Consider the following 9,018-nt stretch of genomic DNA (forward strand, 5'->3'; position numbering starts at 1 on the left):
AAGCTTGTTCTAAGTAGGTGCTTTAGACCACTGAGCCATCTCACCAGCCCCAAGCCATCTCACCAGCCCCTGGCTTTCTTTTTTTTGGTGGAACTGGGGATTGAACTCAGGCCCTTGCGCTTGCCAGGGAAGTGCTTATTCCACTGAGCCATCTCCCCAGCACCTCCAGATTGGCTTTCTGATCACACATTTCCAAAAGTATTTTCCTTTATTCTTCCTCCAGTTTTTCAGCTTTTTCTGTGATACAGTGGGTTGAACCAAGATCCTTTGCACTGAGCTACATCATCATAGCTATGTCTCCAGTCTTTTTTTTTTTTTTTTTTTTTTTGAGACAGGGTCCTGCTGAGTGCCCCACGCTGGACCCAAACTCACCATCTTTCTGCCTCAGCCTTCCAGAGTACTGGGATTATAGGTCTGGGCCAGATGCCCAGCTAACATTTGCTTTCCTTGTCAGTGCCCCTCTGTCCCCATTTGCCTCTGTGTTTCTCCTGTCCCCAACTATCAGCAGCAGCAACTGTTAACAGCTTTCACTTGCAAAAGGACTTACTGTGTGTCAAATATTTTACTCGTGCGAATTCATTTAATTTAGGGTTCCTCATACCAACCCTCAGAGCCAGGCATTTTTGTCTTTTTTGATGTGAGAACAGAGGCTGAGGGTGAAGTAGCTTGTCCAAGTAACATGCCCACTTAGGGGATGGCATTTGTTTGGCTTTATCTTTTATTGGGATATATTTCAAGCACACAAAAGTAGAAAGTCTTGGACCAGGGAGATAGCTCAGTAGAATGAGCGCTTGCCTGGCAAGCACAAGGGCCTGAGTTCAATCAAAAAAAAAGTAGAAAATCTTAAAGTAGTAAATTCCCATAGACTCATCACTGAGCTTCTTCAATCTGTACGAGAAGCCCTAAAGGTGAACTAGGAGAAGGTGCACTTCCTCCAGGGTCCACGGTCTGCTAAGCGGGAAGCTCTGGATGGGCACTTTGTGCAGTGAATGGCCGTGTAACTGGACACAGCCACCCTGCCTGCTTAACTTTCCCATTCCCCAACTCGCATTTGGCATAAAGGAGACTAGCCAACAGCTGGCCGTGTGATGCTTTCTTTGTCCCCAGCAAGGTGGAGTGAAGGACAGCTCGGAAGCTGAGGACTTTCCCAGTTAGAATTAAGCAGGGAGAGGAATCCCAGAGGACGGTACTGTGGAGAAGGGTAGGGCAGGCAAGCTGTGTCTTTAGCTGTACCTGTGTGCCACCTCCTCTTGTGATGAAACCGCCTCTCAATGCCTTCCCCACTCTGTGCTGGGCACGGGAAGTACATGTCTGTCCCCATCCTGTCCCCATCTCTTTGAGGTGGGCAGGAGAGTTGCTGGTGGAGCTGAGGGTGTAAAAGCCTGCTGTGAGCTCACTCTTGGCTGTCACCCTCATGGTGTGCCAGGGACATGCTGTCCTTCACTCCTGGTGGCTCAGGTTGGCTGGGGGCTCAGGTTAGCCAGAGGCTGTGTGTGAGCTTTGCTTTTGTGTCCATAGAGCCGTTGCTTTTAGTCCTAGGGGAGGCCTGTGAGTCACCAGATAGGGACTTTGTTCAGGGTAGCTATTATTTGTTTGAGACAGGATCTTACTATGTAGTTGAGTATGGCCTTGAACTCACTATATAGCCCAGGCTGACCTCGAACTTGAACTTGAAATGATCCTCCTGGCTCAGCCTCCCGTCTGCTAGGATTACAGGTGTGTACCACCATGCCTGGCATTTGTTTTTCATTCCTATGCCCTGAGTTGTACCTTTATAGCATGTGGTACTGGTACTTGTTAAGCAGACCAGTGTTAGACAACTGAATTCAGCGCCCTGCAGATGGAACACTGTGCTGAAGGGTCCAGGTTGGGTGATGTGGGTGCTTCAGCCAGGACAGCTAGCACATGCTACAAGGATATCAAATCCCAATGTCTAGGGGCTGCCCAGTGTCTGCGTTTGTTTCCAGCTTGTGGAAAGTTATGTGGCTTTAGCATCTCTCCTCCATCTGTGGTGGCTCCGTGAGGAACATTCGGCCTTCATAGTGACTGCAGGAGGGGAGAGATGGAGAGAACATCTGGGCCTGAACTCTTGATGAGGCACTGATACCTGTCATTTGCTTTCGCATTGCCGGGGCCAGAGCTAGTCATGTGGCATGGGCCTCGCTGCAAGCGGTGCTGGGAAAGATAGACAGGCAAAGGAGTTCATGTTCTATTGTTGGCTGTGGTCCACTGCAGCTCTCTGAATCACTTACTTTGCTGCTATGATTTGACACAGGCAGAAGAGGCATATATGTTACTCCTTTAGCCACAGGAGAGAGGCTCTGCTAAGGAGACTCTGAATGCACGGCCTCATGTTGAGCTATGTCTCCAGACCCCCAGCCTTTTTGTTTTGTTTTAACGTTGAAATAGGGCACTTGGTAGGCTGAGGCAGGACGATTGCTGTGAGTTCGAGGCCAGCCTGGGCTACATAATGAATTCAAGTCCAGCTTGAACTGTATAGTGAAACCCTGTCTCAAAAAGACAGAAAAGGAAAGGGAAAAAAAAAAAAAAAAAAGAAATTTGAGACAGGGTGTTGGTAAGTTGCTAAGTTGCTCAGGTTGGGCTTGAACTTGTGATCCTCTTGCCTCAGCTTCCCAGAGTGCTAGAAACACACTAGCACCACTAGCTTGGGCAGGATTTTTAACCCCTCTGTAATGACGTGCTGGGTATGGGATGATCATTTATTCACTTCACCTCTGGTGACTCCCCTCATCTGTACAAAGGAGAAAGTAAGACCATCTCAATTCAGACTACTGAGTCCAAGGAACAGAAACCAGCCTGAGCTATTTGAAGCCACAGGAAAACTGAAGCTCCAAGGCTAGGAAACAGCTGGGTCCCCTAACGCCTGGCGCCAGGGCAGCTGCTCTCTGCACCTCTGTTTGGGGCACCCACAGGATGCTGCTGCTACTGTGGCCGTGTGTCAGATGCCATGGTCCCTTTCCCCCAAATATACCCATCTTCCTCTTTCTAGTAATCAGCAGAGACCAGATGGTGTCTGAACCTTGATTTGACTTTGTGGGGAGGGAATCTGATTGGCTTATTTGGGTCAGCTGTCCACTGTTGATTCAATTATCTGTGCCTAGGATGTGGTAGCATGGAGGCCTTCCACTGTGAAAGGGGGTGGGGTGGTGGTGGTGGAGGAGGAAGTCCTTAAGGAAGGAATGAGTGGGGCAGAAACCCCAGAAATGAGCCTGTGCTTCCCCAGTCCAAGGGCTGTTGGTTTGGTTGGATGGACAGTATTTGTAAGAGAGCTCTGAGCGCTATAAGATTCTGAGCAGTGCGAACTGATTCGCTGGCGTGAGTCTCTCGTTTGGAATCTGGAGGTTGCACTGCAAAGAGGTGGGAGGGCTGACACTGCTAAGGAGAGGACTGGAAAGCCTTGGTGGAGGCAGGGAGCGGTGTGTTTGGAAGGTCATGCATTGGGGTGCTGGGGAGGTGCTCAGGGCCAGCCCGGCCACTGCCAGGGTTAAGCCAGGTTCACAGGCTGTTAGACCGTAACGTAGTAAAAGAGAACATAAACGGGGCTCTCTCAACTACATGAATACTGCTGCTTCTGCACTGGAAACGATGTGGTGCAGAAAGGGTGTTAGCCTGGATGTAGCCCTTGGTCCCTATCCTCACACTGTCCCACCTGGTTGTATGCCTGTGAGCATGGGGCTTTGTCCTGCTCTTTGAAGATGGTGTGTGCAGCGTTGCTCTGCATGGCTGGGGTTGAAAACAGGGAGTCTGGAGTCAGACAGCTCCATTTGTTCCTGTTGTGTTTGATTCGGTTTGGTTTTTTGAGTAAAGGACTGGCTGTGTAGCCCACGTTGGCCTTGAATTTGTGGTGATCCTCCTGCTTCAGCCTCCTGAGTGCTGGGATGACAGGCATGCACCACCATGCCTGGCAAACAGCCTCAGTTGAATCTTTATTCTTCACTTGCTAGCTGTGTGACGCGGGCAGGTAACCTCCCTGAGCCTGTCTCCTCACCTCCCTCCTAGGGGTAGTGTGAGAATTACAGTGGAAAAATAACTACTATTACGGATAGAAACCAAGGCCAGGCCAATGCCTGGGCCTGATGGTCAGGTGCAGCCAGGTCTGTGACATAACCAGCCTAGTGTGGTGTGGGAGAACAGCGCCTAGGCAGCCAGAAGGAAGGGGGACAGGGCCCACCCTCACCCAGGCAGTGGCTCAGGTCCCCTGTGAATCCAGCCCCAGGGCAGCAGCACAGGGGAACCCTCCTCTCTGCTCTTCCCTCTGCTTTCCTGCTACTCAGCTGGGGCCTCTGGACACTTGAATCTCCAGGATGACTCCGCAGAATTCTGGACGCTGGCGCTACAAGCAGGTCTCAGGTTGGGGATTTGAGTGCTTTTTGTTCTGAAACTGAAGAGCTCAGATAGAAAAAAAAAAAAAAAAAAAAATGAAGAAAAAAATACATTTTTTTCTTGAAAGGATGGGGAGTGGGAGGCTGAAACTTCAGGGAGAATGTCTTCCCTGGCAAGTGCAAGGGCCTGAGTTCAATCCCCGGTTCTGAAAAAAAAAAAAAAAAAAAGATAGAAAAAAAAAAAAAAAAAAAAATGAAGAAGCCATTGTGACCACAGAGCAATATGAGGGTTGAATTATTCAGAACCTTGGCTGGCTCCCCTCGGCCTTCTCCAGCAGGAGCTGAGGCCCGTGGGGGAAGGGAGGGCCCCTTTCCCTTCCCAGTGCCACTGTACTTAGGAGCCCAAGAGCTCACACTGCCAAGCCAGACCCTTGCTGCCTTTGTCCTTGGGCCCCGAGGTCCCTGACATTTCCCGTGGGCTGCCGGGCTCAGATTGAGGCCTGCAGGAGAAGAGCCCCTCCCTCGTCTCCCTCTTGTCCTCCTGGGCTCAGGACACAGCGAGGATAAATTACATGAATAAGTCATTCCCATTAGCAGCCTGGCCAGAGCCGGTTGCTGGCCCCAGAGGCAGGCAGTTCCCGGGAACATGGGTGTGGGCCTGGCCAGCATCTCCTGCCCAGCAAAGCTACTCCAGCAGCCCAGCCTTTCTCTCAGGGGCCTGCTGGGAGGTGGTCCTTGGCCTTCTTCAGGAGGACCTTTATCTTTCATTTTCTCCCAAGTTATGCTTTCAGCCTGAGAGGCTGTGCTTTTCCCTGCAGCAGTGGGGGTCAAGGACAGGGGTGTTTTGGGGTCAGTAGGTCTCCCATGGGGCTACCCCAAGGTGGGGTGGCGGTGTGCAGGGCTCTGGCTGGGTCTGCCTAGGCTTGGCTGGCAAAGGTGGACGGTGGCCATGGCAACCCTTGGCCACCGGCAGCTGGGGTAAACACAGGCTTTCAAAGGGGGCCTTGTTCCCTGTGGGAGCCCTTCAGTTCCAGCCTGCTGGGGCCTTTCAGACCTGGGGAGGAGGGGGAGCACAGTGGGGACCGGGCTGGCCTGCCTGAGAGGAAAATGTCCTGCCTGCTTTTCCCCTTCGTCCTGGCCCCAGGCATATTTCCTGGAGGCCCCAGTTTCCAGAGCTCCTGCTTGTGGAGAATAAAAAGAAGGGTAAGCACCTGGCCAGTGTTGAGTCTCTAGGCAACAGGCTGAAAGAGCGTGTGTACTTGGGGGGAGGCCATCTTGGGGTGGAAGGCCTCACTGCCTGACACTGATTTGAGCGAGCTAGTCAGGGCCACCTGGCGTAGATCTTGAAGGATTGCTCCTTCTTTTGGCACTGAATATCAACAAGTAACATCTCAGGGCGAACACTAAACCATTCATTAAGTGGAAGGTGACCACAATGGCAATTTACATTCCTATGGATTAGCCAGTGAATTTTAGTGAGGAGGCATAAAAATGTGGTCACTTGGGTTGCCTTTGCTGTCTCTGGGGGGGAGCTTGGGCCCTGGATTTCCCTCTGCATTTTGTTTTTATACCCCCCACCTCTCCACCCCAAGCATAGAGATCAGGGAGAATGGTCTACCCTCTCTGAGCAACTAGGTCGGGAGTGACCTGGTCTCTGTGTCTATTGGAGGGAAATCGGGCCACACTGCTGCTTCTTCAGGGAGATCAGTCCATGTCCAGGCACCCTCCCTTGCTGCTGAATTTCTTGTATTTTGGCAGAAGGGGCACTGGGGACTGAGCCCAGGGTCTTTGCTCTGACCTATACCACCCCAGCTTTTTTTTTTTTTTTTTGTCTTTTGAGACAGGGCATCACTCAGTTACTAAATTGCCAAGATGAGGTTTGAACTTATGATCCTCCTACACAGTCTCCCAGAGGCCTGGGATTATGGGCATGTACCACCATGTAGGGCTTGCATACCTTTTTTAGCCTTGTTTGAAGGTGTGGTGGGCAGGCACAGCCTCAGATGGGGGCAGGGTGATAGGCAGGGAGTCAGATGTCACATCTGAGCACTGGCCTGGTCTCTCAGGTCTTCAGGGGCTCCTGGGCTCCTTGAGGAGTGTGTGTGTGTGTGTGTGTGTATGTAACTCAGCCTTTGCAAGCAGGGCCCAGGAAGAAGCTAATCTCAGCCTGTTTTCACTTGTTCCAAAGTTACCATCAGCTGGAGGAAAGAACACCTAGTCTGAGAGAGTGGATTTCCCTGTTGAGGATCCAGCCTCACGCTGCCCTCTCTGGTCAGAAGCTCAGGGGTCCACAAGCCAGGACTGGATCCTCTCATTCCCAAGGGGGAGCTTGATGAGGTTCACACTCCTCCCCTCTCAGATGCAGGGTGGTCAGGTTCTCCCACAGCCCCCATATCTCTGTTTTCTCCTTCCTTCGTAACCTTCCAGTCACATGCTGCACTCGGTGGCTGGTGCTGAGTGTGTGCACGCACGCACATGTGTGCTGACAGGCGTGCTGAGGATCAAGCAGGGCCTCGTGCATGCTACACAGGCTCCACTTCCAGACCCATTCCATGCTATTTAAAGCAGCTTTTTCATCTGAAGATGGAGTGGAGGGCACTTATGGATTTTCCAGGCGTTCTTGATGAGCTTTTTCTTAAGAGGAGCCTTGTGGAGAAAGGGGGAAAAAATCAGATGTAGTTCTTGCATCTGGAGATATTTGGTCTAATGGAGGAACTAACACATTAGAAAACCTTTAGAGAGCATAGAATGACAGATTTTCCCACTTCCTGGGAGAAGCTTAGATCAGACTGAGAGGTCTGATATGTCCCGAGTGGGACATTCAGTGATTTTCCACCTTCCTGCACATTAAAGTATCTGATGTTGCCTGTGTGGGGCAACGCCCAGGCATGCCTGAGTTTTATGGGTGCCTCCTGGGTTGAGAATCATCCCTCTAGGACAGGGGATCATACATGGGGACAGTTTTGCCCTTCAGCGGACAGGGGCAGTGTCTGAATTCATTTAGAGTCGTCACAACTGGGGGTGGCAGCGCTACTGGCCTTTTCTGGGTAGAGATCAGGGTTGCTATGAGATAACTTCTAATCTGCAGGACATCCCTCAACGACAACACCTCAGTGGGTCAGTAGTACCCAAGGTGGAACAGCCCTGCCTAGATCAGCCCTGCTGAAGATGAGAATTTGGAGAGGAGAAAGGATGTGGTGGGGTGGAGTAGGGCGGTGGGTATCTCAGAGACAGGCATGATGCCCAGGGCAGAGTCTGGGAGTAGGACAGTGTGATTTGATTTTGCAAAGGAGAAAGTTCTATGAGCATCACCTGAGATCAAGGTGGTTTTTCAGTCCAGGGCTTCTAGGCCTGGATTTGGGCCGTGTACAAGCATTTTTAATTGGGACACAAAGCCCTTTTACTGTGTTTGCCTTGTGTATCAGTAACTCCAGGTATTTCTTTGTCTCTTTGTTAAGCACTGTCAACCCCAAATGCCTGGTGCCCACCTCGAACTAGCGTTCTAAGATCCATGCAGTTATGGGAGCCATGACTTGAAAACCCACTCTGTCCCAGTCCAGGAAGAGGCCATGTTCCTGGACTTAGTTAACAGCTTCCTGACCCTCCTTATCATATATTTCTTCCTTTCTTAGTCTAGCATGAGGGAAGGGCCTTCAGCTGTTGTTCCCACGTGGTAGGTTCACTGCCTGACAGCGCATGGCACATGTAGCTGTTCGTCTATGTTTTTGAATGAATAGATCTTCTGAATGAATGAATGGGAGTTCTGGGTCTTGCAAGCTATCCCTTTAGTAAGTCCTTTGGTCATAGAAACTGAGGTTAAGCCTGCACATTCAGGAATTTCCAGGGAGTACAGCAGGTACCTGAAGGTCATGTGAGTGTCACCTGAGGCAGAAGGGGTTATTCCCATTTGGAATTGGGCTGCTCGTAGCTCTGTCTTGGCCATAAGATGGACCACTTAAGGATGATGTCTGTTTGGCCGCCTATGTCCCTTCCTCCAAGGTTTCAGCTCTTCGATTTCTTAGCTCTCACAAGGATATGTGAGGATCCTTCTTCTAAGCAGTCAAAAGCACTGCCTAAGTGTGTCCAAGTAGTTATTTTCCCAGAATGTCAGGGTTAGAGACCCAACTGCACCTGGCATATGCGGCACTGAGGAAATGGGCAGTCTTCTCACCATGCCTCCTCCTTGTGGGCACGGGTGTGGGTGATGTTCCTCTTAGTGTTTGCGGATGCTTTTCTCAGCCTTCTGTGAAGCCTGTGGGGGCAGAAAGGGCTGCAGTGTCCGCAGCTAGGATAAAGGGGTGCGGGGTGAGTATCCTGGCCTTGGTCTAGAGTGGAGAGAGGTGTTTTGAAAGGGCTACCTGTGAGCCACATCCAGTGCCAAAGCCATGTGCAGCCAGCCCTGAATGGCGAGCTGGTGTGGCCGAGTCTGAGCTCCAGCTCCTGGGCTCCAGTATGTGCATGCAGGCCTGGGGAGTCCCAGGCCCCACCAGGGAGTTCTTGAGTCTTCTGCATTTTAAGAAGTGGTTTATGTATGTGCCACTGGGGTCTGGGAACGCTTTGGAAGCCAAGGGAGTTGAAGGGGTGCTGGTGGCCTCACGTGAGCATCTTCTGTGTCTCTGGTTTTGCAGAGTGCTTTAAAACAGCCCTTCTAGGGCTGGCCAGATAGCTCAGCGGA

The sequence above is a fragment of the Octodon degus genome, unplaced genomic scaffold (genome assembly GCF_000260255.1).
Source record: "Octodon degus isolate 3935 unplaced genomic scaffold, OctDeg1.0 scaffold00222, whole genome shotgun sequence".
In the NCBI taxonomy this organism is placed as follows: Eukaryota; Metazoa; Chordata; class Mammalia; order Rodentia; family Octodontidae; genus Octodon; species Octodon degus.